Genomic DNA, 27,767 nt, shown 5'->3' with positions numbered 1-27,767 from the left:
CTGAGTTAAACAAGCATAAAACTTTTGTTTGGAGGGTGAATTGTGCTGTTTGCCTAAACTTTTCCTTTGTACGTGAATGTATTCAAAATTAAGCAATGTGTTATTTCTCCATCGCAAGCTGTGACTGTTTTCCAGTTAGGCTAAAGAAATTACATGTTCCTTTTTGAAAGCTTGTAAACATGTAAAAGGTTTGAGAAGTCTCCAAAAAGGCTGAGAAACAATGCTTGCATTATTAGTGAAAGTCGATGTGTCTTTATCCCTTTAAAGCCATAGTATAGATGAAAGGAAAATTGAGACAGGTGACTGTAAAGAGTTTAAGAAATCTTGAGGTTAAGTATCTATTTTCTGATCCATATTCAAGTGGCAGATGACCAACGTGGGAATAATGGTTATAAAACCAATTTTCCACTCAATGTAAATGGAACCAGTTAACTTTTCTGAGTATATATATCTTAGTGAAAGTTAGTACCCCTAGATTTTAAGACATTGGGAAACGTTTTAAGTAATACTGATTTTAACTTTATGTTGGTGTGCTTGATGTAACACAAAGGGTTTCGTAATATACTCATAAGTATAGAGTTATCTGGAGGGTTAAGGGTTTTTTGTCAGTGACTTCAGGTGACATTTAATGAGTAATGCTTACAATTTGGGAAGAAACTGGAGTGTAAAAACTTTAAGCCAAATTGGAATCTGCAAAACTAGTACAGAAATCTGCAATTTCCTTTTAAAGGAACAGCAAACATGAAGTTCAGGGGAAGGAGAGTATTATTTGAGCCAAACTGAGGATTATAACTCAGGAGACAGACTCAGAAAGTTCTGAGGACTGTTCTACCTGTTAGAAGTCAAAGGCATGGTTACATTCATTTTGAAGAGAAAGGACAGTATATCACATCAAAGTGACATACAGATATTTTACATGAAGATCAGCAGGGATACGTAGTCTGGGTAAGCAGGTACAAAGTGAGCAGCAAGTCAACATGATCCCAGTACAGAGCTGGGAAAGAACAGTATTCTTTTTAAGAAGTTACAGCCTAAGTGTCAGAGGAAGGTAAAATAATTGACCTTTATGATCAGGAAGGCAATCTGTCTTTGAGGAACTCTGGTTAATGTGTAATGCAGATATTAGGGAGGGAGGGAGGATGTCTCAATGACCACAGAATTTTATGTTTAATTTTTCTTGGCTGGCCTTAAAGTACTGTATTTCATAAAATCCTACGGGGCATGAAAGGTTTGCTTTTAGTATCTAACATATCAGATTGATGAGTCAAATCCTTAAAAGGAAGGATAAAGCAAACGAAGTTTCGAACCCAAAACTGAACCGTTTACTTTTTCCTGAGTACCTGTTCATGAAAAACCCATGAAACTCTTAAGTGTTTAACAGTTGGGTGATCTTCAAAATACAGGGATACTGTGGGTTTGGTTCCAGAACAGTAAAGCAAGTCATGGTTTTTCTCAATTTCACGGCTTCTTATGTAACCCAGTCTTTGCTATTAACAGAAAACCTGTATTTCTCCACTAGTTTTTAAGAGAAATGTGTTTGTTCCTTTCTTCCTCGTGTGTAAAAATACTCATTGTGTTCCCAGTGAATTGAAGGTTCTTGCTCTTCATGCCAAGAGTTGGCATGAGACAGGCCGTTAAGCAAGTAAAGTGAGGATTTATTTAAGCAAGAATATGCCCTCAGGGAGAGCAGGCAGTTAGGTGAGGAGCTGCTGCCCTGGGTTCCATTGGCAAGCCAGTTATGAGGGGCATACAAAGGAAGGGGTGGCATACTCATTGGGGAAGCAGGAGTTTGGGGGTCAAATTCCCTGTTTCTTTGCAGCTCCAGAAGGGATTTTTGTCCTTATTTAGCTTAATCAGAAGTGTCATGGCCTCACTGCATGGTGTGTGCTGCTTGTCTGCAAGGCTAATTTTATTGTAAGGAGAGCATAATGAGCAACAGGTTACATTTGGAAGTAGGAGATTCCTGTCTTTCCTCATCTCTCTTTGTCTGCCTTCAGGACACTTACCACCGAAAATGTGCAGTTTCCTGTCAGTCTGGAGGTTCCTGTTTTTCTTTGTCGGCCCATGGACCTCTGCTCTTTACCAGGTGCTTGATTTCCTGCCACCTGGCCCCTCTTCCATTACTCTGCTCATATCTAGCTACTCGCCTGCTGTAGCAATTACAGTAATCTTAACCTCACAGTCCTTTAATTGCATTGCAGTCACTGAAAAACATGCTTAACATCCAGATTGAATTTTGTTCATGAATGAGTGATATCCAAACCTCTATAAGAGGATTTTCTCAGACACCATCTGAGATTTAATATCAATTGTTTTTCCTCTCGTGTTTCTTTCCTGTCAGGCAGAGGATTAAAATATTAAACAATCATTATTGAAATACTAACAATTCTTTGATTTCCTACTATATACTGAACTTGTCCCTTCCAGTAGACTTGCTTGGAAGCTGCCGGTTGGCCTACATATTAGGTAGAAACCATAAAACCCCTGAATTAGGGAACAGTTATAACTTTGCCTGATTTAAAGATCAGCTTTTGTATAATGCATACAGCTGTTTTCTATCTAGACTATGGAAAGTGTCCCAAGAAATACTAACTGATCACCATCAACTGATCAACTGGTGTTTACATGAACACATTTCATTGCATAGTTTTCTCAAGTGCTCAATAATGGTTAATATACGATTAAGACACTACCAATGCAAAGCATTAACACCACAGATCTGGGCTTCCCTAGTGGCCCAGTGGTTGAGAGTCCGGCTGCCGATGCAGGGGACACGGGTTCGTGCCCCGGTCCGGGAGGATCCCACATGCCGCGGAGCGGTTGGGCCCGTGAGCCATGGCCGCTGAGACTGGCTTCTGGAGCCTGTGCTTTGCAATGGGAGGGGCCACAACGGTGAGAGGCCGGCATACCGCAAAAAAAAAAAAAAACCAAAAACCAAAACAGTTTCATGATTTGGACCAGTCTCTAAAAAAGGCAGGATTACAAATTAACCTCGGGCTCCCACTTAATATAAAAGTAATGACAATATTTTCACACTTTTGTTTTGAACCCTGAATTATGTTTTCGGCGTTGTGCTCAATGTGCTCAGTACATCATTTAACCTCACAATAACACTATCTGATAATTCTTTATCATCTTGTTTTCGTAGACTGGGTAAATTTAAGAGTTTAGGTAGCTTACCCAGTTTCATATAACTACTAAATTTTGAAGTTTAGATTATTTTCTGTCTGCCTGACTTCGTATCATATTAAATCACTATACGCATTATATCTTCTAGACATTCATATTTCTGTTTCAGATTATTCTAACAGTTCCACTAAAAAAATTAAGTAAGTAGCATATCTGCATAGCAAGCAAAATGCTTCATGATCTGGTCCTCCCCATTTTACATCTATCAAGAAATCCCTGAACTCTCCCTACTGATTACCTGGAGCTTCCCGTTATTAGCCCAAAATGCGTTTTCCTTTTTTTTTTTTTTTACGGTACGCGGGCATCTCACCGTTGTGGCCTCTCCCGTTGTGGAGCACAAGCTTCAGACGAGCAGGCTCAGCGGCCGTGGCTCAGGGGCCCAGCAGCTCAGGGGCATGTGGGATCCTCCCGGACCGGGGCACGAACCCGCGTCCCCTGCTTGGGCAGGCGGACTCTCAACCACTGCGCCACCTGGGAAGCCCTTCTCCTTTATATTGATTAAATTAAAGCAACTGGGAAAAGTATGCAGTAAAAAGTAGAGAACACATTCTGCTGTTGCAGTTTTCTTTAGAGTTTCTCCCGCGAGTTCCCCCGCGAGTTTCTCTGTTCACCCCTCCCCTACCTCCACATCTTCCATCTTCCCTACCTCCCCTGCGGCTCATCCCTTCCCCCACCTACCGCTACATCTGGTTCCTTAGCCTCTTTCTAGAAGTAGAGCGCTTGCTCTCGAGCCTTAGTTTAGTTAACGGTCGTCTGAAGAGACGCGGAAGGAGGACTTCTGAAGAGGAGGACAAAATAAGGTAAGAAATTCGGCATTTTAGGGAGGAGAGAATAATTTATACCTCAGGAGAAAGAGTTGAGACCTATATGTTCTCCTGTTACCAGAGAAAGCATGGTAATTCAGGTTTTGATTTTTCTCTCAGGCTTTTTCTGTAAGAGATAAGAGCCGAGTAAGTGGTGTTTGTATAACTATGTCTGAATAGACAGTGTCTCGAGAAGTCTATCAGTTGTTCTTGAACAGTACGTTTACTGTTTGTTCTCCTGGAGAATCAGTTGCCAAGGCAGCGATGAAAAGCCAGTGAAGTTCCTGGAGTTGGTCCGTGAATTGCGAAGTTGGGGGTGGGGGTGGAGCTAGGTTTGAAATGCTGCGGGAGGGAATATTGAGTAGATAACTTAAGTGTGATTAGCGGCGTACCCTCTTTGCTGTTTACTCTCACATGCGGGTAGTGGAGCGTATGCCGGGCGCCAGTTTGTTCCGCTTGCACTTTTGTTTTTTGCGGTATGCGGGCCTCTCACTGCTGTGGCCCCTCCCACCGCGGAGCACAGGCTCGGTACCCAGAGGCTCCAGACGCGCAGGCCCAGCGGCCATGGCTCACGGGCCCAGCTGCTCCGCGGCTGGTGGGCTCCTCCCGGAGCGGTGCCGAACCCCTGTCCCCTGGGTAGGCAGGCGGACTGTCAACCAGTGCGCCACCAGGGAGACCCTCTCGTGCAGTTTTTCTTTTTTCTTTTTTGTTTCCTCGGGTTTTCTGTGTGAAAGCAGAGGTACTGAGCAATACAAGCAAGATAGCTATTTTAACTTAAATGATCTAAAACTTGTAATTTTAGTTATCAAATGTCAAAATGTTGATTCACTTGACAAAAAGCGTCTGATTTAATTTGGCATATAAAGAATGGTACTCTCTTTTGACCAGTGTTTCTTAAAGTCTCTCGATCTAAGTAAACACAGTTTGCATTTTCCTCAATAAAGGAAGTAACTCCCTCCTTTGCTTTTATGACTTACCACTTTTAAAGTTTGTGGGAAAACATTATTTTAAACATTATTTGATGCATAGACAAGAAAAATGTGAGTAGATGTGAAAAATTTAAAAATATGTTTAAGGTATATTCTGCACAGTTCATAAAACATATTAACTGTTAGATGTGTAGAATCCAGGACCATTTATTATTGCTTATTTTTTTTTGTTGTGTTTTGGAAAAGAAGCCTTGAACCCTGCAGGTAAACTAATTTACAGTTGCCTTCTAATCTAGTTTTTACATACAGGTTTTTGTAAGATATCTATAAAGAATGGAGCATTTGTTACGCCAGTGCTTGTTTTGCTTTGTGTTACAAGTTTCCTCTCTTTTAAGTAAGAAACGGCAAATATTTTCACTGATATAGGGTACTTCAGTTGAGTTATAAACAGGTGTAATAGTTTTTGCTTATAATTTATTTTTTGCTATATGTATAAAGATATATTTTTAATTACTTACAGAAAAATGGCGGAAGCAGATCAGGCTGGGAAACTGTTCATAGGAGGCCTCCATGCTGACACCAATGAAAATTCTCTTGAAGTGGTATTTGGGAAATATGGTCACATTATGGAAGGTAATTTTTAGAACCTATATATATACATATATATATATATATATATATATGTATATATATATGTTCGAGGCAAATGTGTATTAAACACACACCATTGAACAGCTAAGTTAAAGTGCTTTTTCTATTTGTAACACACGAGCAGTTTTTTTTAAAGTTTCTGTTTTTTATTAGGAAAGCACTGGGCAATGAGGGAAATTGTACAACTTAGGGGCTCCTACTACTGAGAAGGGAAAAAAGCAGCGTTTCTTTCTTCACCCCAGCTACGCTTTGCAGCATGCCGGGTTTTACTTACCTGACCAGGGATCCAGCCCACGCACAGTGGCATGCGGCATGTGGATCTTAGTTGCCTGACGAGGGATCAGACCCGTGTCCCCTTCATTGGGAATGTGGAGTCTTATCCACTGGACCACCAGGGAAGTCCCAGGGCTTTTTAAACATACTGGGGTCATAGGACATGAAATGGGATGAGATATGCTAGCTGTAGAATGGTTGAAATTATTGACTCTCTTTTTAAACTACTAGAAATGATATAAAATGGAAAGGGTTTTTTTGCTTTATTTGTTTTTGGTGTTTGTTTTGTTTTTAAGTAACTTCTGGGAGGCTGTTACTGCACTGTGTCCATAACATGAAATTAAGGAGGCCTTATGAGAAAGTGTCAAAGGATGGATTATTTTGAAAATATGAAACGTTCAATTTTATGTGAAATTTAAATTAAAAATATTTATGTATATTACAGTTATGTTGATGAAGGATCAGAAAAAAAAACAAGTCTAGAGGCTTTGCTTTTATTACTTTTGAGAATCCTGCAGATGCAAAGGATGCTGTCCAAGATATGAATGGAAAAGTAAGAGACTTTAATAATATTTTGTGTTCTCCATTTATTACTATTTCAAGATTTTTTTTTCTAATTTTTTAAAGTAACATGATGCCATATAAGCCTTCACTCTCCATTTTGTCACGTACGTATTGGATTGTCCGGTTGGAAGGAGATTGACATTAACATGAGCTTTAACAATATATTTTAAACCTGTTTTAGCATTCAAATGTAAAAGTAAATGAGTTTTAGCCTGTAGAGCTCTCCCCAATATCCCGTACTGTCATTTTGAAGTCTCGACTTTTTTGTACTTCAGAGTCACTCTTCCTTGTGTCACTGTTACAAATAATCATGTGTCCCTTACACCTGTACTTTTAATTGCATCTTTGCTCAAAGAATTCTTTTATATTGTAGGTAATATTTTTCCCATTTTATATGGCAGGTACTATCTTTTTATATTCATCATCCTGTGAATTGTTGATTGTTAAAAGTACTTCCAGTGCATCTCAGTTCTCATAGTGTGGAACACATACATTAATTCCCTTTGTCCTATAGCTTGGTTTCTGGTATGCTGCAGGCACTTGGCACATGTTGACCCTTTTACTTTACTTTCATATTTTAAGGTATGGTAGTACCTAAAAGTTGATCTTGACTCATGATTTTATTTTGGGTGCAGAGGTAAATTTGTGTCATGAAGGATAGTAGACCCCCATTATTTGTTTGTTTTCAAGCACAAGAACGTGTAGTCCGTGTAGACATTATTCTTCAATTCTTTATTCAACAGATATTTTATTGCCAGGCATTGCTTTAGCAATTGATTAATGGTTGTGGGTAATACAAAATGCCTATTTTCTTGGACACTTGGGATGAGAAACGTACAAGTAAAAATAAATACAATTTCATATGAAAAATATTAAGGAACATAAAGTAGGTAATTTCATTAGAGCTTAAGGGGAGTGGTTTTCTATACATATAGGTCTAAGAATGTTAAATCCTGAATGTTGGAAGGGAGGCAGCCATTCATAAGTCTGTGGGAAATATTTTGGACCCAGAAACAGAAAAGGAGGCCCTAACGTGGGAGCACATGGCTCTTGAGGCTGTTTGTATTGGGCCAGGGCCCATCCATATCCACCAGAAGTCTTAGTAGGAATTCAGCATTTAAAATTGTTTTCCAAGGATAACATGAAACAGCTAGAGTGTTTTACTTAGAGCAATTATATGATGATTTGAATTATGTGTTCAAAAATCACACTGGCATCTATAGAAGGTTAATGTAGGAAGTTGTTGGAAGATTGAGAAGTGTAAGCATTTCTGAAACATAAGAATATGAAGTACCACTATAAGAAGTTACTCTTGGGGGACATGTTCAAACAATTGAATAAGGCAAGAAATGTTAAGGACCAAATAAGTGCTCTATTTAAAAAAAAAATCAAGGAAATTATTAGAAGTAAATACAGAAGAACAATCATGTTGGAAAATTTTCTTTCCCTTAATATTTAAGAAATGCTAAAAACAATTAAAGTAGGAATAACCATTTTGAATAAATAACTGGATCATTTTATTTTTTAAATGACACGTATACTTTTATATACCCTTGGGACACTGAAAACTTTGAATGGTAGAAGTAGAGAAAGGAAGTGAGTTTAGTTCTCCATTATAGAAAATAAAAGGGTATATTCTCTCATGATAAGTGAGAGGTATTAATCTTCTTTTAATACCAGAGGACATTTCAGGGAGCTCTAATTGCCAATACGTACACTTTGTGTTGGATGACTTAATGAAAGGCAGTTACTCATTAAGTCTCATTTATCTGGCATGGTGAAGGACACAATCATTTCAGAAGAAAATGTTTGCTTTGGGGAAAAAAGACTGATCTTGGACTAATGCAGTAGTAAATAAATTTGATGTGATGTTATTAATGTTGTACTTAATCTGTTTAGTCTTTGGATGGAAAGGCAATTAAAGTAGAGCAAGCCAACAAATGATCTTTGGAAAGCGGTGGTACACAGAGACCACAACCTCCTGCAAGAAACAGGGGCCATCTGAGAAATCCGAGACATGGAAGAGGAAGAAATCGAAGAGGAGGAAATCGAAGAGGAGGAAATGGAAGAGGAGGAAGTGGGAGCGCAAGAGAGCATCCCTCACCTGGAGGACACCTGGGTAATGTTTTGAAATACAAGGCTGCAACCAGAGGACCGAAAAATAGTAGGTTTAACTGTATAGAAACCTCTCAGTTTTTATTCCATCCTTTATGAGCAAAGTAGTGTGTAAGAACTATCAGATGATGACTCACATTGATAGTCAGAAGTATTTCTAAGTGGTGAAGAATTATTGTAGTTATAAAATGACTTAACTAGGTAATGTGCAAAACGTTAATCACCTTACAGGGGAATAGCATAAATTTTAAACTAAATTCAGTCTCTTTTACCATTATTACTAATTGCCTCTTTTCTTCGAGAATTTTTCTACCGAGTTTCCTACTGTTGATCATACATTAGAATTTTTCACTTTAGGACCGATAACTTGATATGAGTTTAAATCAATGATTCATTCATAATCTCTTAAAAATACATTGGTTAATTTTATTCTGAGAGTAGCCTTATTGCATCATAAAAATACTAGAGAATCTTGAAAACTCCACAACAGAAAATAAAAGTCACTCAGAATATCCACAATTCAGGGCGAAACACTTCATATTTTAGGTTTCACCTTGCAGTATTTGTCTTAAGTATATGTGTTCAGACATCTAAGCAAATCTCCATTGTCATTTTGATATGAGGCTTTTCTACCTGGGTCTGTGGTTTGCATTTGGGAAAATACCTTAGGGAAATAAATAGAGCTTTAGATTCTAAAAGGTGTCTTTGACCCAGGAAAAGAGTAAAAAGCTCTGCTTCAGAAATATGTATGTTTTCTTTGTGTGTGTATTAGAGGAGGAAGTCGTTGAAAATGCCTTTTTTTGGATTTTTTTCAGAGAAGTTTTCTACTTAGTAAGAAAAGGAGGAAAAGCACTTTGCATTTCAAAAACTTCCATATATTTAACAACCTCTGCTTCATCTATTAACCAGAACCAGTCTTCAGAAATAAAACGTTTAGTTTCTTTTTGTGCTAATTCCATGTGTGAATTTTAGGAAATGTTTTTTGAAAGTTCAGTTAGAGGGTGTGCCCATTTTAAGATAACACAGTTTTGTTCTTTTCCCACTATCTTGAGCTTGAGAAAAGTTGACCAGTTCATATTCTGCCATGTGTAAGAGTACTCATTTTTTCTTGCCTGTGGCACTACCGGGGAATTGGAATACATCTAAACACCTTTCTGGTTCGAAAGGTAACACATCAATTTTCAGTATTTAGTGTGCATTTCTTAAATACTATTAAAATTGAACAGAACATAGCCCTTTTGACTGAGAAATGAACATTAAGAGTTGATCTGTGAATAACACAGGCCTGAACTGTTGATCAACTTACAAGCAGATTTTGTTTTTCAATAAATACATATAAGATCACTACGTGATCCAAGGTTGGTTGAATCCATGGATGCAGAACTAGGGATACTGGACCAAGTGTAAAGTTATAAGCAGATATTCTCCGGCAAAGGGAGTTATTTGTATGTATGTACTTAACTTTTAGGTAATGCATTTTTTATTCATCCTTTTTATTTTTAATGCTTTGATTTATACCTAGGATGTTGTGTTTTTCAAAAGCTTCCTTGACACCAGAATTATATAACTAATAACTTACCATCTTCCTCCTAAAATGATGAAAAATTGAGTTTTACATTTAATTTATCCAGGTTTTTCTGTACTCTCTCTCTTCTCCCCAGAGCACTTTCATACCAGTGGTTCTTCAGTTTTGTTCCTACGTTTCCCAAACTGACTTTTACGGTAAGTCTTTGAACTCTACTGACTTATGTGTCATATGAGGAAACAATCATATTGGTTTAGACAGATAGGAAAGCTGAAGACTGGAGTAATTGTTTAGTGAAAATTTATAACAATAAGTGAAACTTGCCCAATGAAAAAATGTTGATTCTGCTTAACTAAAAAGATTTCATTTAAACACAGGTCTTGGTGGACACACTCCTAGTCCCAAGGCGAGTTCTTCCCGGGGAGCCTTTCCAGTTAAAAGAGGACCATGTTCCAGAAGTGGAGGTCCTCCTCCTAAGAGATGTTGCCAAGGGCGAAGCAGTAGGGGGGTGGGAAGACAAGGTAAATGCTATATAATGCAGAGACAGTTGTTTCTAATTAATGAAAGGGAGCTATTTTAAACAGAATGTTTAAGCAAAATGGAAAGTGAGAAGTATATGGACATGTTAACCAATTACTAATTTATTGATTGATTTGTGGTTGGGAAATAACTTGTCAGTTTTTGATTATAGATGTAGTAGGTGATTAGCACTGCAGTGGGGAAAACATTGCTTGTAAGTCCATGTTGGCTATAGAATTCCTCTTAATTTAAGTTGCTGCTAACACTTTTTGGTTAGTAGGCTTCTTTATCACATAGTTTCAATATCAGAATTTTCATGAAAACTATGTCCTGTGAGAGAATGTTCTGGTCTGTAGACTAGTTAAGCTATGTATATTGGCTAGCTGGTTTTATTAATTATTATAAACAATAATTGAAACTTGCCATATGAACTGTAGTTTGTGCTCTTAACTTTTCTAGCACTGTTTTCTGATCCGTAATATGGTAGAGACTTGAAACAGCCATTATCAAATTGCCCTTTTACGTGTAGAATATGAATGGAGCCAAATGTAGCATGATATTGACTTCAAAACACAACAGAAGCTAAGAAGCCTACCCTTTCCATTAGTAGATGGTTAGCCTAGTGAACAAACAAGAGAAGAGAACAAACAAGGTCCTAGTGACCTCCAGGAATGAGGAATAAGAATTAACACAGGAAGAGAACGTTATTTATGGGAGATAGTTTCATATTTTGGGAGCGGTACAGTGTTTTTCAAATGAGCCCTTTATTGCTAATAAACAAGAGAAGTCACTATTGCTATCCTCATACAAGGTCCATAATTAAGGTTGTACACTTAAAGGAGAGAGCCGACCACTTGGTGGTTGAATATGTGACAGTAGTTACCAAAAATCAATGTTTTGCTCAAAGTCTGAGAAGTGTTCCCTACTGCTGGTAATCTAAAAGTTATGCCAACTGTATGGGGAACGGGAGATGTCAGAAAATACAATGTTCAGTGGTACCATTGAAAGGGAAACGAAAATGTGCGTAAATGGAATTTTAGAAGGGGTAGTTTTTTTAAATGATTTTGGAGAGTGGAAGGCTATCAGACTTTGGGATTTTTCTTTGAAACATTACTGTCAATTCTGAGATACTTACATAAGCATTTTTAAATTCAAGGTTCAGGATCACATGGAAGAGAAAATTGTGGAGGTCCTCCTCGTAGAGAGCCAGTCTCTTTTCGGAGAGTTGGCTATATGTCACAGAGATGGTGGTTATGCTACTAAAGATAGGTAATAGGAAGCACAGTATATGAATTAAGTCATGGTTAGTTTTGTTGTTCTTGTTGAAATTTACCTAACACAAAATTGAACATTTAAAAGTGAACAGTTCAGTAACATTTAGCACACTTAACAGTGTTATGCAACCACCAGCTCTGTTCAGTTCCAAAACATTTCATTACCCCAGAATAAAATTAATCAGCAGTCACACCCAATTTGTCACCCCTTGTCCCCGGTAGGTACCCACCTGTGTCCTTATCTATGAATTTATCTACTCCTGAATATATCATACTAATGGAAGCAAACAATATGTGACCTTTATTATCCAGCTTTCCCTTAGCATAAATATTTTCAAGGATCATTCATGCTGTAGCGTGAATCAGTACTTCAGACCTTCTTTTTTTTGGCTGACTAAATATTCCATTATATGTGTGGTTAACATGGTTTGTTTATCCATCTGTGTGAGTTATTCCCATCATGGTGCTGTCATGAATACTCCTGTACAAGCATTTGGGTACCTGTTTTCAATTCTTTTTGAGTGTATGTATACTTAAGGAGTGGAATTCCTGGGACATAGAGGAATTCTTTACATTTTTTAAGAAACTGCTAATCTTTGCCACAGAGCCTGTACTATTTTCCATTTCTGCCATGCACATATACTTGGTTTGTTTCTCTGCATCTGCACCAACACTTGATATATTCTATGGGTCTATTTTTCATTATAGCCAGTGTGATACGTGCAAAGTAGATATTTCATTTGGGGTTTGAATTTCATTTCCCTAATAAATATGTTGAGCAGGTTTTCATGTCCTTGTTGCTCATTGTATATCTCCTTTAAACAAAAGTATATTCAAGTCCTTTGCCCATTTAAAAGTTTTTGTCTTTTTGCTGTCTTGAGTTCTTAAATATTCTGGATATGATAAGTTGCATTTAAAATTGTAGCTGCTTTATTTCAGTTATTCAAGGAGAGATTATCCACACTCCTGAGCCAGCAAGGATTATACTCCACCACGTAGACGCTATGCACACAGTTATTACGGACATTCAAATTCTCGGAATGATCATCCCTCTAGAGGACATAGGTAATATAAAATGTTGTGTTTATATCAAATAAAAACCTTCGTTTCAATTATGTTATTGTGACACATAATTTAAATTGATGACATAATTTATGACATTCTTTTCAATTCAGTGACCGTGATGGCTATGGTGGAAATCGTGATAGAGATTATTCTGAATATTGAAGTGGAAGCTTTTACAGGGATTCATATGGGAGTTACGGTAAGAGTCCAGTTACAACTTGTAAATCATAGAATTAGACTTAACCAGATCGTTGTTTACTCTACTTTTACTTCAGTTCCTCAAAGGTAAAAGTATGTTTAGCATGTCCTTTTAGATAAGTTAAAGACCTTTGAATGGTTTTGTTAATAGCTCACTTAAAATAAAAGGCTATGAAGGGTAAATGGGCAGTCTCATCTTTTTTTCTCATTACAGAAAACCAATTTTAACATTATTATGATTTTTTATTTTTATTTTGTGTGCGGGACACGGGCCTCTCACCATCGTGGCCCCTCCCGTTGCGGAGCACAGGCTCCTGACGCGGAGTCCCAGAGGCCATGCATGGCCCACGGTCCCAACCGCTCCCCGGCACGTGGGATCCTCCTGGACCGGGGCACGAACCCGTGTCCCCTGCATCGGCAGTCGGACTGTCAACCACTGCGCCACCAGGGAAGCCCCACTGAATCTTGTTAAAAGTTGCCACTCGACTGATTATTTAAAAATGCTAAAATAGGGGCTTTTACTTTCAAAGAAACTACTTAGGCTGAAAAATATTGCTCGCTCTTTTAAAGAAATGTAGAAGCCCTTCACCGTTGCTACCTAGTTTATATTTTCATAGCAGAGAGAGCTGAAGCTTATCTTTTCAAATATTTAGCACTGTAAGTCATGTTATATGATCCCAGAAAAATTTGTAATGTTTAGCGTTTGTTTATCAATCAGTAACTTCCCATGTGACTCCCGTGGTGCACCAGCAGCACGAAGGGCCCCTGTGACTTACGGTGGAAGCAGTCGCTGTGATAGCAATATGAGAGATGGATATGGAGGAGGTCCGGAAGGTTACTCCAGCAGGCAAAGTAATGCTTATTCAAGGGGTCGAAAGCGTAGAAGACAGGAACAATGAGGGTTTCCACCCTCTGTGAATAGGGAGTACCTTGCTCCCCGTGACTCATACAGTAGCTCAGTTTGTGGGGCTTCCAGACGAGGTTATGCGGGAAGCCAATCTGAAAGAGAGGGCCAAAGCAGATACTAAAAATTAACACTCAGTCATGCACCAAATGTTCGTTACAAAGGAAAAGTTTAAGTTGTTTTCCTTAATTGATGCTTGAACACTACTAAAAGAAAAATGTTGGTTTGGGGGGAAGAGGCATATATTAACTTTTCCTCTAGGAAGTTTCAGACAAAGGGGAAACATGGAATTATTCAGAGGACTTTCATGTTGTTAATGTTAATTGAAAAGTAGAAGTCGTGTTTCAAATGTTCAAAATTTTCAGAGTAAAAAAATTTCGTGAAATATGTTTTGTTGATGATACTGCTGAGTTAAACAAGCATAAAACTTTTGTTCGGAGGGTGAATTGTGCTGTTTGCCTAAACTTTTCCTTTGTACGTGAATGTATTCAAAATTAAGCAATGTGTTATTTCTCCATCGCAAGCTGTGACTGTTTTCCAGTTAGGCTAAAGAAATTACATGTTCCTTTTTGAAAGCTTGTAAACATGTAAAAGGTTTGAGAAGTCTCCAAAAAGGCTGAGAAACAATGCTTGCATTATTAGTGAAAGTCGATGTGTCTTTATCCCTTTAAAGCCATAGTATAGATGAAAGGAAAATTGAGACAGGTGACTGTAAAGAGTTTAAGAAATCTTGAGGTTAAGTATCTATTTTCTGATCCATATTCAAGTGGCAGATGACCAACGTGGGAATAATGGTTATAAAACCAATTTTCCACTCAATGTAAATGGAACCAGTTAACTTTTCTGAGTATATATATCTTAGTGAAAGTTAGTACCCCTAGATTTTAAGACATTGGGAAACGTTTTAAGTAATACTGATTTTAACTTTATGTTGGTGTGCTTGATGTAACACAAAGGGTTTCGTAATATACTCATAAGTATAGAGTTATCTGGAGGGTTAAGGGTTTTTTGTCAGTGACTTCAGGTGACATTTAATGAGTAATGCTTACAATTTGGGAAGAAACTGGAGTGTAAAAACTTTAAGCCAAATTGGAATCTGCAAAACTAGTACAGAAATCTGCAATTTCCTTTTAAAGGAACAGCAAACATGAAGTTCAGGGGAAGGAGAGTATTATTTGAGCCAAACTGAGGATTATAACTCAGGAGACAGACTCAGAAAGTTCTGAGGACTGTTCTACCTGTTAGAAGTCAAAGGCATGGTTACATTCATTTTGAAGAGAAAGGACAGTATATCACATCAAAGTGACATACAGATATTTTACATGAAGATCAGCAGGGATACGTAGTCTGGGTAAGCAGGTACAAAGTGAGCAGCAAGTCAACATGATCCCAGTACAGAGCTGGGAAAGAACAGTATTCTTTTTAAGAAGTTACAGCCTAAGTGTCAGAGGAAGGTAAAATAATTGACCTTTATGATCAGGAAGGCAATCTGTCTTTGAGGAACTCTGGTTAATGTGTAATGCAGATATTAGGGAGGGAGGGAGGATGTCTCAATGACCACAGAATTTTATGTTTAATTTTTCTTGGCTGGCCTTAAAGTACTGTATTTCATAAAATCCTACGGGGCATGAAAGGTTTGCTTTTAGTATCTAACATATCAGATTGATGAGTCAAATCCTTAAAAGGAAGGATAAAGCAAACGAAGTTTCGAACCCAAAACTGAACCGTTTACTTTTTCCTGAGTACCTGTTCATGAAAAACCCATGAAACTCTTAAGTGTTTAACAGTTGGGTGATCTTCAAAATACAGGGATACTGTGGGTTTGGTTCCAGAACAGTAAAGCAAGTCATGGTTTTTCTCAATTTCACGGCTTCTTATGTAACCCAGTCTTTGCTATTAACAGAAAACCTGTATTTCTCCACTAGTTTTTAAGAGAAATGTGTTTGTTCCTTTCTTCCTCGTGTGTAAAAATACTCATTGTGTTCCCAGTGAATTGAAGGTTCTTGCTCTTCATGCCAAGAGTTGGCATGAGACAGGCCGTTAAGCAAGTAAAGTGAGGATTTATTTAAGCAAGAATATGCCCTCAGGGAGAGCAGGCAGTTAGGTGAGGAGCTGCTGCCCTGGGTTCCATTGGCAAGCCAGTTATGAGGGGCATACAAAGGAAGGGGTGGCATACTCATTGGGGAAGCAGGAGTTTGGGGGTCAAATTCCCTGTTTCTTTGCAGCTCCAGAAGGGATTTTTGTCCTTATTTAGCTTAGTCAGAAGTGTCATGGCCTCACTGCATGGTGTGTGCTGCTTGTCTGCAAGGCTAATTTTATTGTAAGGAGAGCATAATGAGCAACAGGTTACATTTGGAAGTAGGAGATTCCTGTCTTTCCTCATCTCTCTTTGTCTGCCTTCAGGACACTTACCACCGAAAATGTGCAGTTTCCTGTCAGTCTGGAGGTTCCTGTTTTTCTTTGTCGGCCCATGGACCTCTGCTCTTTACCAGGTGCTTGATTTCCTGCCACCTGGCCCCTCTTCCATTACTCTGCTCATATCTAGCTACTCGCCTGCTGTAGCAATTACAGTAATCTTAACCTCACAGTCCTTTAATTGCATTGCAGTCACTGAAAAACATGCTTAACATCCAGATTGAATTTTGTTCATGAATGAGTGATATCCAAACCTCTATAAGAGGATTTTCTCAGACACCATCTGAGATTTAATATCAATTGTTTTTCCTCTCGTGTTTCTTTCCTGTCAGGCAGAGGATTAAAATATTAAACAATCATTATTGAAATACTAACAATTCTTTGATTTCCTACTATATACTGAACTTGTCCCTTCCAGTAGACTTGCTTGGAAGCTGCCGGTTGGCCTACATATTAGGTAGAAACCATAAAACCCCTGAATTAGGGAACAGTTATAACTTTGCCTGATTTAAAGATCAGCTTTTGTATAATGCATACAGCTGTTTTCTATCTAGACTATGGAAAGTGTCCCAAGAAATACTAACTGATCACCATCAACTGATCAACTGGTGTTTACATGAACACATTTCATTGCATAGTTTTCTCAAGTGCTCAATAATGGTTAATATACGATTAAGACACTACCAATGCAAAGCATTAACACCACAGATCTGGGCTTCCCTAGTGGCCCAGTGGTTGAGAGTCCGGCTGCCGATGCAGGGGACACGGGTTCGTGCCCCGGTCCGGGAGGATCCCACATGCCGCGGAGCGGTTGGGCCCGTGAGCCATGGCCGCTGAGACTGGCTTCTGGAGCCTGTGCTTTGCAATGGGAGGGGCCACAACGGTGAGAGGCCGGCATACCGCAAAAAAAAAAAAAAACCAAAAACCAAAACAGTTTCATGATTTGGACCAGTCTCTAAAAAAGGCAGGATTACAAATTAACCTCGGGCTCCCACTTAATATAAAAGTAATGACAATATTTTCACACTTTTGTTTTGAACCCTGAATTATGTTTTCGGCGTTGTGCTCAATGTGCTCAGTACATCATTTAACCTCACAATAACACTATCTGATAATTCTTTATCATCTTGTTTTCGTAGACTGGGTAAATTTAAGAGTTTAGGTAGCTTACCCAGTTTCATATAACTACTAAATTTTGAAGTTTAGATTATTTTCTGTCTGCCTGACTTCGTATCATATTAAATCACTATACGCATTATATCTTCTAGACATTCATATTTCTGTTTCAGATTATTCTAACAGTTCCACTAAAAAAATTAAGTAAGTAGCATATCTGCATAGCAAGCAAAATGCTTCATGATCTGGTCCTCCCCATTTTACATCTATCAAGAAATCCCTGAACTCTCCCTACTGATTACCTGGAGCTTCCCGTTATTAGCCCAAAATGCGTTTTCCTTTTTTTTTTTTTTTACGGTACGCGGGCATCTCACCGTTGTGGCCTCTCCCGTTGTGGAGCACAAGCTTCAGACGAGCAGGCTCAGCGGCCGTGGCTCAGGGGCCCAGCAGCTCAGGGGCATGTGGGATCCTCCCGGACCGGGGCACGAACCCGCGTCCCCTGCTTGGGCAGGCGGACTCTCAACCACTGCGCCACCTGGGAAGCCCTTCTCCTTTATATTGATTAAATTAAAGCAACTGGGAAAAGTATGCAGTAAAAAGTAGAGAACACATTCTGCTGTTGCAGTTTTCTTTAGAGTTTCTCCCGCGAGTTCCCCCGCGAGTTTCTCTGTTCACCCCTCCCCTACCTCCACATCTTCCATCTTCCCTACCTCCCCTGCGGCTCATCCCTTCCCCCACCTACCGCTACATCTGGTTCCTTAGCCTCTTTCTAGAAGTAGAGCGCTTGCTCTCGAGCCTTAGTTTAGTTAACGGTCGTCTGAAGAGACGCGGAAGGAGGACTTCTGAAGAGGAGGACAAAATAAGGTAAGAAATTCGGCATTTTAGGGAGGAGAGAATAATTTATACCTCAGGAGAAAGAGTTGAGACCTATATGTTCTCCTGTTACCAGAGAAAGCATGGTAATTCAGGTTTTGATTTTTCTCTCAGGCTTTTTCTGTAAGAGATAAGAGCCGAGTAAGTGGTGTTTGTATAACTATGTCTGAATAGACAGTGTCTCGAGAAGTCTATCAGTTGTTCTTGAACAGTACGTTTACTGTTTGTTCTCCTGGAGAATCAGTTGCCAAGGCAGCGATGAAAAGCCAGTGAAGTTCCTGGAGTTGGTCCGTGAATTGCGAAGTTGGGGGTGGGGGTGGAGCTAGGTTTGAAATGCTGCGGGAGGGAATATTGAGTAGATAACTTAAGTGTGATTAGCGGCGTACCCTCTTTGCTGTTTACTCTCACATGCGGGTAGTGGAGCGTATGCCGGGCGCCAGTTTGTTCCGCTTGCACTTTTGTTTTTTGCGGTATGCGGGCCTCTCACTGCTGTGGCCCCTCCCACCGCGGAGCACAGGCTCGGTACCCAGAGGCTCCAGACGCGCAGGCCCAGCGGCCATGGCTCACGGGCCCAGCTGCTCCGCGGCTGGTGGGCTCCTCCCGGAGCGGTGCCGAACCCCTGTCCCCTGGGTAGGCAGGCGGACTGTCAACCAGTGCGCCACCAGGGAGACCCTCTCGTGCAGTTTTTCTTTTTTCTTTTTTGTTTCCTCGGGTTTTCTGTGTGAAAGCAGAGGTACTGAGCAATACAAGCAAGATAGCTATTTTAACTTAAATGATCTAAAACTTGTAATTTTAGTTATCAAATGTCAAAATGTTGATTCACTTGACAAAAAGCGTCTGATTTAATTTGGCATATAAAGAATGGTACTCTCTTTTGACCAGTGTTTCTTAAAGTCTCTCGATCTAAGTAAACACAGTTTGCATTTTCCTCAATAAAGGAAGTAACTCCCTCCTTTGCTTTTATGACTTACCACTTTTAAAGTTTGTGGGAAAACATTATTTTAAACATTATTTGATGCATAGACAAGAAAAATGTGAGTAGATGTGAAAAATTTAAAAATATGTTTAAGGTATATTCTGCACAGTTCATAAAACATATTAACTGTTAGATGTGTAGAATCCAGGACCATTTATTATTGCTTATTTTTTTTTGTTGTGTTTTGGAAAAGAAGCCTTGAACCCTGCAGGTAAACTAATTTACAGTTGCCTTCTAATCTAGTTTTTACATACAGGTTTTTGTAAGATATCTATAAAGAATGGAGCATTTGTTACGCCAGTGCTTGTTTTGCTTTGTGTTACAAGTTTCCTCTCTTTTAAGTAAGAAACGGCAAATATTTTCACTGATATAGGGTACTTCAGTTGAGTTATAAACAGGTGTAATAGTTTTTGCTTATAATTTATTTTTTGCTATATGTATAAAGATATATTTTTAATTACTTACAGAAAAATGGCGGAAGCAGATCAGGCTGGGAAACTGTTCATAGGAGGCCTCCATGCTGACACCAATGAAAATTCTCTTGAAGTGGTATTTGGGAAATATGGTCACATTATGGAAGGTAATTTTTAGAACCTATATATATACATATATATATATATATATATATATGTATATATATATGTTCGAGGCAAATGTGTATTAAACACACACCATTGAACAGCTAAGTTAAAGTGCTTTTTCTATTTGTAACACACGAGCAGTTTTTTTTAAAGTTTCTGTTTTTTATTAGGAAAGCACTGGGCAATGAGGGAAATTGTACAACTTAGGGGCTCCTACTACTGAGAAGGGAAAAAAGCAGCGTTTCTTTCTTCACCCCAGCTACGCTTTGCAGCATGCCGGGTTTTACTTACCTGACCAGGGATCCAGCCCACGCACAGTGGCATGCGGCATGTGGATCTTAGTTGCCTGACGAGGGATCAGACCCGTGTCCCCTTCATTGGGAATGTGGAGTCTTATCCACTGGACCACCAGGGAAGTCCCAGGGCTTTTTAAACATACTGGGGTCATAGGACATGAAATGGGATGAGATATGCTAGCTGTAGAATGGTTGAAATTATTGACTCTCTTTTTAAACTACTAGAAATGATATAAAATGGAAAGGGTTTTTTTGCTTTATTTGTTTTTGGTGTTTGTTTTGTTTTTAAGTAACTTCTGGGAGGCTGTTACTGCACTGTGTCCATAACATGAAATTAAGGAGGCCTTATGAGAAAGTGTCAAAGGATGGATTATTTTGAAAATATGAAACGTTCAATTTTATGTGAAATTTAAATTAAAAATATTTATGTATATTACAGTTATGTTGATGAAGGATCAGAAAAAAAAACAAGTCTAGAGGCTTTGCTTTTATTACTTTTGAGAATCCTGCAGATGCAAAGGATGCTGTCCAAGATATGAATGGAAAAGTAAGAGACTTTAATAATATTTTGTGTTCTCCATTTATTACTATTTCAAGATTTTTTTTTCTAATTTTTTAAAGTAACATGATGCCATATAAGCCTTCACTCTCCATTTTGTCACGTACGTATTGGATTGTCCGGTTGGAAGGAGATTGACATTAACATGAGCTTTAACAATATATTTTAAACCTGTTTTAGCATTCAAATGTAAAAGTAAATGAGTTTTAGCCTGTAGAGCTCTCCCCAATATCCCGTACTGTCATTTTGAAGTCTCGACTTTTTTGTACTTCAGAGTCACTCTTCCTTGTGTCACTGTTACAAATAATCATGTGTCCCTTACACCTGTACTTTTAATTGCATCTTTGCTCAAAGAATTCTTTTATATTGTAGGTAATATTTTTCCCATTTTATATGGCAGGTACTATCTTTTTATATTCATCATCCTGTGAATTGTTGATTGTTAAAAGTACTTCCAGTGCATCTCAGTTCTCATAGTGTGGAACACATACATTAATTCCCTTTGTCCTATAGCTTGGTTTCTGGTATGCTGCAGGCACTTGGCACATGTTGACCCTTTTACTTTACTTTCATATTTTAAGGTATGGTAGTACCTAAAAGTTGATCTTGACTCATGATTTTATTTTGGGTGCAGAGGTAAATTTGTGTCATGAAGGATAGTAGACCCCCATTATTTGTTTGTTTTCAAGCACAAGAACGTGTAGTCCGTGTAGACATTATTCTTCAATTCTTTATTCAACAGATATTTTATTGCCAGGCATTGCTTTAGCAATTGATTAATGGTTGTGGGTAATACAAAATGCCTATTTTCTTGGACACTTGGGATGAGAAACGTACAAGTAAAAATAAATACAATTTCATATGAAAAATATTAAGGAACATAAAGTAGGTAATTTCATTAGAGCTTAAGGGGAGTGGTTTTCTATACATATAGGTCTAAGAATGTTAAATCCTGAATGTTGGAAGGGAGGCAGCCATTCATAAGTCTGTGGGAAATATTTTGGACCCAGAAACAGAAAAGGAGGCCCTAACGTGGGAGCACATGGCTCTTGAGGCTGTTTGTATTGGGCCAGGGCCCATCCATATCCACCAGAAGTCTTAGTAGGAATTCAGCATTTAAAATTGTTTTCCAAGGATAACATGAAACAGCTAGAGTGTTTTACTTAGAGCAATTATATGATGATTTGAATTATGTGTTCAAAAATCACACTGGCATCTATAGAAGGTTAATGTAGGAAGTTGTTGGAAGATTGAGAAGTGTAAGCATTTCTGAAACATAAGAATATGAAGTACCACTATAAGAAGTTACTCTTGGGGGACATGTTCAAACAATTGAATAAGGCAAGAAATGTTAAGGACCAAATAAGTGCTCTATTTAAAAAAAAAATCAAGGAAATTATTAGAAGTAAATACAGAAGAACAATCATGTTGGAAAATTTTCTTTCCCTTAATATTTAAGAAATGCTAAAAACAATTAAAGTAGGAATAACCATTTTGAATAAATAACTGGATCATTTTATTTTTTAAATGACACGTATACTTTTATATACCCTTGGGACACTGAAAACTTTGAATGGTAGAAGTAGAGAAAGGAAGTGAGTTTAGTTCTCCATTATAGAAAATAAAAGGGTATATTCTCTCATGATAAGTGAGAGGTATTAATCTTCTTTTAATACCAGAGGACATTTCAGGGAGCTCTAATTGCCAATACGTACACTTTGTGTTGGATGACTTAATGAAAGGCAGTTACTCATTAAGTCTCATTTATCTGGCATGGTGAAGGACACAATCATTTCAGAAGAAAATGTTTGCTTTGGGGAAAAAAGACTGATCTTGGACTAATGCAGTAGTAAATAAATTTGATGTGATGTTATTAATGTTGTACTTAATCTGTTTAGTCTTTGGATGGAAAGGCAATTAAAGTAGAGCAAGCCAACAAATGATCTTTGGAAAGCGGTGGTACACAGAGACCACAACCTCCTGCAAGAAACAGGGGCCATCTGAGAAATCCGAGACATGGAAGAGGAAGAAATCGAAGAGGAGGAAATCGAAGAGGAGGAAATGGAAGAGGAGGAAGTGGGAGCGCAAGAGAGCATCCCTCACCTGGAGGACACCTGGGTAATGTTTTGAAATACAAGGCTGCAACCAGAGGACCGAAAAATAGTAGGTTTAACTGTATAGAAACCTCTCAGTTTTTATTCCATCCTTTATGAGCAAAGTAGTGTGTAAGAACTATCAGATGATGACTCACATTGATAGTCAGAAGTATTTCTAAGTGGTGAAGAATTATTGTAGTTATAAAATGACTTAACTAGGTAATGTGCAAAACGTTAATCACCTTACAGGGGAATAGCATAAATTTTAAACTAAATTCAGTCTCTTTTACCATTATTACTAATTGCCTCTTTTCTTCGAGAATTTTTCTACCGAGTTTCCTACTGTTGATCATACATTAGAATTTTTCACTTTAGGACCGATAACTTGATATGAGTTTAAATCAATGATTCATTCATAATCTCTTAAAAATACATTGGTTAATTTTATTCTGAGAGTAGCCTTATTGCATCATAAAAATACTAGAGAATCTTGAAAACTCCACAACAGAAAATAAAAGTCACTCAGAATATCCACAATTCAGGGCGAAACACTTCATATTTTAGGTTTCACCTTGCAGTATTTGTCTTAAGTATATGTGTTCAGACATCTAAGCAAATCTCCATTGTCATTTTGATATGAGGCTTTTCTACCTGGGTCTGTGGTTTGCATTTGGGAAAATACCTTAGGGAAATAAATAGAGCTTTAGATTCTAAAAGGTGTCTTTGACCCAGGAAAAGAGTAAAAAGCTCTGCTTCAGAAATATGTATGTTTTCTTTGTGTGTGTATTAGAGGAGGAAGTCGTTGAAAATGCCTTTTTTTGGATTTTTTTCAGAGAAGTTTTCTACTTAGTAAGAAAAGGAGGAAAAGCACTTTGCATTTCAAAAACTTCCATATATTTAACAACCTCTGCTTCATCTATTAACCAGAACCAGTCTTCAGAAATAAAACGTTTAGTTTCTTTTTGTGCTAATTCCATGTGTGAATTTTAGGAAATGTTTTTTGAAAGTTCAGTTAGAGGGTGTGCCCATTTTAAGATAACACAGTTTTGTTCTTTTCCCACTATCTTGAGCTTGAGAAAAGTTGACCAGTTCATATTCTGCCATGTGTAAGAGTACTCATTTTTTCTTGCCTGTGGCACTACCGGGGAATTGGAATACATCTAAACACCTTTCTGGTTCGAAAGGTAACACATCAATTTTCAGTATTTAGTGTGCATTTCTTAAATACTATTAAAATTGAACAGAACATAGCCCTTTTGACTGAGAAATGAACATTAAGAGTTGATCTGTGAATAACACAGGCCTGAACTGTTGATCAACTTACAAGCAGATTTTGTTTTTCAATAAATACATATAAGATCACTACGTGATCCAAGGTTGGTTGAATCCATGGATGCAGAACTAGGGATACTGGACCAAGTGTAAAGTTATAAGCAGATATTCTCCGGCAAAGGGAGTTATTTGTATGTATGTACTTAACTTTTAGGTAATGCATTTTTTATTCATCCTTTTTATTTTTAATGCTTTGATTTATACCTAGGATGTTGTGTTTTTCAAAAGCTTCCTTGACACCAGAATTATATAACTAATAACTTACCATCTTCCTCCTAAAATGATGAAAAATTGAGTTTTACATTTAATTTATCCAGGTTTTTCTGTACTCTCTCTCTTCTCCCCAGAGCACTTTCATACCAGTGGTTCTTCAGTTTTGTTCCTACGTTTCCCAAACTGACTTTTACGGTAAGTCTTTGAACTCTACTGACTTATGTGTCATATGAGGAAACAATCATATTGGTTTAGACAGATAGGAAAGCTGAAGACTGGAGTAATTGTTTAGTGAAAATTTATAACAATAAGTGAAACTTGCCCAATGAAAAAATGTTGATTCTGCTTAACTAAAAAGATTTCATTTAAACACAGGTCTTGGTGGACACACTCCTAGTCCCAAGGCGAGTTCTTCCCGGGGAGCCTTTCCAGTTAAAAGAGGACCATGTTCCAGAAGTGGAGGTCCTCCTCCTAAGAGATGTTGCCAAGGGCGAAGCAGTAGGGGGGTGGGAAGACAAGGTAAATGCTATATAATGCAGAGACAGTTGTTTCTAATTAATGAAAGGGAGCTATTTTAAACAGAATGTTTAAGCAAAATGGAAAGTGAGAAGTATATGGACATGTTAACCAATTACTAATTTATTGATTGATTTGTGGTTGGGAAATAACTTGTCAGTTTTTGATTATAGATGTAGTAGGTGATTAGCACTGCAGTGGGGAAAACATTGCTTGTAAGTCCATGTTGGCTATAGAATTCCTCTTAATTTAAGTTGCTGCTAACACTTTTTGGTTAGTAGGCTTCTTTATCACATAGTTTCAATATCAGAATTTTCATGAAAACTATGTCCTGTGAGAGAATGTTCTGGTCTGTAGACTAGTTAAGCTATGTATATTGGCTAGCTGGTTTTATTAATTATTATAAACAATAATTGAAACTTGCCATATGAACTGTAGTTTGTGCTCTTAACTTTTCTAGCACTGTTTTCTGATCCGTAATATGGTAGAGACTTGAAACAGCCATTATCAAATTGCCCTTTTACGTGTAGAATATGAATGGAGCCAAATGTAGCATGATATTGACTTCAAAACACAACAGAAGCTAAGAAGCCTACCCTTTCCATTAGTAGATGGTTAGCCTAGTGAACAAACAAGAGAAGAGAACAAACAAGGTCCTAGTGACCTCCAGGAATGAGGAATAAGAATTAACACAGGAAGAGAACGTTATTTATGGGAGATAGTTTCATATTTTGGGAGCGGTACAGTGTTTTTCAAATGAGCCCTTTATTGCTAATAAACAAGAGAAGTCACTATTGCTATCCTCATACAAGGTCCATAATTAAGGTTGTACACTTAAAGGAGAGAGCCGACCACTTGGTGGTTGAATATGTGACAGTAGTTACCAAAAATCAATGTTTTGCTCAAAGTCTGAGAAGTGTTCCCTACTGCTGGTAATCTAAAAGTTATGCCAACTGTATGGGGAACGGGAGATGTCAGAAAATACAATGTTCAGTGGTACCATTGAAAGGGAAACGAAAATGTGCGTAAATGGAATTTTAGAAGGGGTAGTTTTTTTAAATGATTTTGGAGAGTGGAAGGCTATCAGACTTTGGGATTTTTCTTTGAAACATTACTGTCAATTCTGAGATACTTACATAAGCATTTTTAAATTCAAGGTTCAGGATCACATGGAAGAGAAAATTGTGGAGGTCCTCCTCGTAGAGAGCCAGTCTCTTTTCGGAGAGTTGGCTATATGTCACAGAGATGGTGGTTATGCTACTAAAGATAGGTAATAGGAAGCACAGTATATGAATTAAGTCATGGTTAGTTTTGTTGTTCTTGTTGAAATTTACCTAACACAAAATTGAACATTTAAAAGTGAACAGTTCAGTAACATTTAGCACACTTAACAGTGTTATGCAACCACCAGCTCTGTTCAGTTCCAAAACATTTCATTACCCCAGAATAAAATTAATCAGCAGTCACACCCAATTTGTCACCCCTTGTCCCCGGTAGGTACCCACCTGTGTCCTTATCTATGAATTTATCTACTCCTGAATATATCATACTAATGGAAGCAAACAATATGTGACCTTTATTATCCAGCTTTCCCTTAGCATAAATATTTTCAAGGATCATTCATGCTGTAGCGTGAATCAGTACTTCAGACCTTCTTTTTTTTGGCTGACTAAATATTCCATTATATGTGTGGTTAACATGGTTTGTTTATCCATCTGTGTGAGTTATTCCCATCATGGTGCTGTCATGAATACTCCTGTACAAGCATTTGGGTACCTGTTTTCAATTCTTTTTGAGTGTATGTATACTTAAGGAGTGGAATTCCTGGGACATAGAGGAATTCTTTACATTTTTTAAGAAACTGCTAATCTTTGCCACAGAGCCTGTACTATTTTCCATTTCTGCCATGCACATATACTTGGTTTGTTTCTCTGCATCTGCACCAACACTTGATATATTCTATGGGTCTATTTTTCATTATAGCCAGTGTGATACGTGCAAAGTAGATATTTCATTTGGGGTTTGAATTTCATTTCCCTAATAAATATGTTGAGCAGGTTTTCATGTCCTTGTTGCTCATTGTATATCTCCTTTAAACAAAAGTATATTCAAGTCCTTTGCCCATTTAAAAGTTTTTGTCTTTTTGCTGTCTTGAGTTCTTAAATATTCTGGATATGATAAGTTGCATTTAAAATTGTAGCTGCTTTATTTCAGTTATTCAAGGAGAGATTATCCACACTCCTGAGCCAGCAAGGATTATACTCCACCACGTAGACGCTATGCACACAGTTATTACGGACATTCAAATTCTCGGAATGATCATCCCTCTAGAGGACATAGGTAATATAAAATGTTGTGTTTATATCAAATAAAAACCTTCGTTTCAATTATGTTATTGTGACACATAATTTAAATTGATGACATAATTTATGACATTCTTTTCAATTCAGTGACCGTGATGGCTATGGTGGAAATCGTGATAGAGATTATTCTGAATATTGAAGTGGAAGCTTTTACAGGGATTCATATGGGAGTTACGGTAAGAGTCCAGTTACAACTTGTAAATCATAGAATTAGACTTAACCAGATCGTTGTTTACTCTACTTTTACTTCAGTTCCTCAAAGGTAAAAGTATGTTTAGCATGTCCTTTTAGATAAGTTAAAGACCTTTGAATGGTTTTGTTAATAGCTCACTTAAAATAAAAGGCTATGAAGGGTAAATGGGCAGTCTCATCTTTTTTTCTCATTACAGAAAACCAATTTTAACATTATTATGATTTTTTAT

This window comes from Mesoplodon bidens (assembly GCF_964165515.1).
Source record: "Mesoplodon bidens genome assembly, contig: HAP1_SCAFFOLD_403, whole genome shotgun sequence".
In the NCBI taxonomy this organism is placed as follows: Eukaryota; Metazoa; Chordata; class Mammalia; order Artiodactyla; family Ziphiidae; genus Mesoplodon; species Mesoplodon bidens.
Note: the sequence above shows the minus strand (reverse complement) of the source record.